The sequence below is a fragment of the Coffea eugenioides genome, chromosome 7 (genome assembly GCF_003713205.1).
Source record: "Coffea eugenioides isolate CCC68of chromosome 7, Ceug_1.0, whole genome shotgun sequence".
In the NCBI taxonomy this organism is placed as follows: domain Eukaryota; kingdom Viridiplantae; phylum Streptophyta; class Magnoliopsida; order Gentianales; family Rubiaceae; genus Coffea; species Coffea eugenioides.
In genome coordinates this window covers 9,643,299-9,645,706 of record NC_040041.1, presented here as the reverse complement: position 1 = coordinate 9,645,706, position 2,408 = coordinate 9,643,299, and the positions used below count along the sequence as shown (strand labels likewise).

General features: G+C 37.6%; 1 pseudogene; it reads right to left on the bottom strand.

Annotated features, from left to right (window-relative positions):
* Positions 1-304: 304 nt before the first annotated feature.
* Positions 305-2,401, bottom strand: LOC113776824 (annotated as a pseudogene).
* Positions 2,402-2,408: the final 7 nt, after the last annotated feature.

The window sequence follows — 2,408 nt, the reverse complement described above, 5'->3', positions numbered from 1 at the left end:
AATTGCCAATCTTCTGAAATTGCTGTTGAAATATTTTGTTCCCCATACTAAAGCTTCTGAATAATAGAGCCAGAAACATTATTTGCTCCTAAATCAAGATCTCTATAGTTCAAATAAGCCCTCCTTGGTTGTTTTGACACAAACGGAGTCATATGATCATATACCCTTCTTAGCCAATTAATGTGCCTTTCTGATTCTCCAGCATCTTAATCTTCGCACTGTACCATGTACTGAATAAGTGAATATCATGCAGATTGCCTTTCCCGTGAGGAAATGGAGTTTCCGATTCAGAAATCTCATTCATTCAGCCCCCATAAGGATCAAAGATTACTGCAGGACTCTCTTCTTCCAAACACCATTTCCATAAGTCTTCCAACGCTGCAGTGGAGAGAGGCTCCTGCACATAATCTGATGCAGCCTTGAAGTAACTCTTAGGTTGGGGTTTCCTGTTTTTGAGGGCATCCATGGTTTCTCCACTTGGATAGCCTGAGAAATAAAGGGTTGACTCATTTTGCTACAATCTTCTTTTCTCAAGCCAAGTTCTGGGAATCTTTCCTCCATTTCCTGAAGAACATTAGTAGCTCTACTGAGGAATAACAAATTGAAACAGACTTGAAGTGTTTTATTCTTGCCAATCCCTTATCCTTGGATAATCACTCTGATGAACAGATTTTCACTGAGATTGTGTGCTATGTGTTGCCATTTGTTGAGAAGACAGTGGCACCTTGGTCTAAAGTCTTGGCTAAGTTGAAAACAGTTACTACTTCTGGAACATGGACTAGCTTGATCCTCCAAGCAGCTATATATGACACCAAAGCTTCCTCCTCCACCTTCTCTAATAGCCCAGAACAGATCTCTTCCCATTGATTCTCTATCAAGAATTTGACCATTAACGTCAAGTACATGAGCATCAATAACAGTATCAGCAGCTAGCCCATATTTTCTTAACATGGTACCAAATCCACCACCACTAGTGTGTCCACCAATTCCAGCCGTTGGACAAATCCCAGCTGGAAATCCAAGAGTGGAGCTTTTCTGAGCAATCCAATAGTACAATTCACCAACGGTTGCACCGGACTCGATCCATGTTGTGTTATCTGTAGTGCTGGCATGAATTGATCTAAGATTGTTTAGATCCAGTACGATAAATGGAACTTCAGATATGGAGGATAGTCCTTCATAGTCATGGCCGCCACTCCGAATTGTAACTTGTAGACTGTAGTCCAGTTTGTTTGCAACATACTACTGTGGATTGTACAAGGGAGTAATCTAAGTGTGTGATTATAGCCAGTGGTTTTTGAGTTGAAGAGGTTAGAAATCTAAGGTTTTGAATGGGGGATTGCAAGAGAGATTCATATGAAGGATTGCTTGGGACGTGTTGCACACTTGATACGGGGATGTTGGAAAGGAATTTCTGAGAAAGGCATTGAAGAAACTGTTCAGGAATTAGTTGAGTATTTGAATAAGTAATTAAAAGGAAAAGGGAAAAAATTGCAAGAATTTTAGTGATTTCTGTCACCATTGTTTGGATTTTGGTCACACGTTTATGCAAGTTCTTGATTTGGGAAAGATAAACAAACTTTCCTACACATAGCATAAGTAAACAAATACAAGACTATGCAGCATTTGTGTAATAATGTACATTACTCTTGACGCAATGATTCTCTTTTCCTTGTGAAGGGGAAGTTTTTAAGTGTGTTTGTGTCTAGAGTTGCAAACGAATCAAACTTCTTGCGAACACTAGTGAGTCGGATTGATTAAAGCTTGATTGAAGCTAGGTTAGCATCGAGTTTGAGTCAAACTCAAACCGACCAAATCGAGTTCAAGCACAGAGAACTTAGTTCGTTAACTTGTGAACCGCTCGATTATATATATATATATATATATATAATTTTTTATAATAATAGTGAAATTATACATATATCCTTAATATTTTATTATTTATTAAGAAAAATTACTATTTTGTTCATTTTTAAAAATAAAATAACTATTTTTTTATTTTTTAAAGTTCGAGTAGGCTCGAGCTCTAGCTTAACTCCGCTCGAATTTGAAGTTCAAATTAACCTTGATCTTTATATTGAGTGTTCGTCGAATTCGAGTTTGAACTTGAGTTTGGTAAAATTGAATTGAGGGCCGACTTGATTAGATCAAAATATGAATTGACTCGATTTGTTTGTGGCTCTATCCACATCGTGTTGGTTAAGCCTGACTTGATTTCTACCTTTGATCTCAAAATTTCAAGATTTTGAAATTAGTGGATTAGATTGAGCCAGACTCCTCTAGCCCAATCCGAGACTGTCCATTAAATGGTAGATGCAATTGTACTTGCAACCGTTATAGATCCCTTTTGAAGAAGCGACGTGTGATTTTAAAGAAGTTGAAAGATGAACTTACCTAGCATCCCGTTT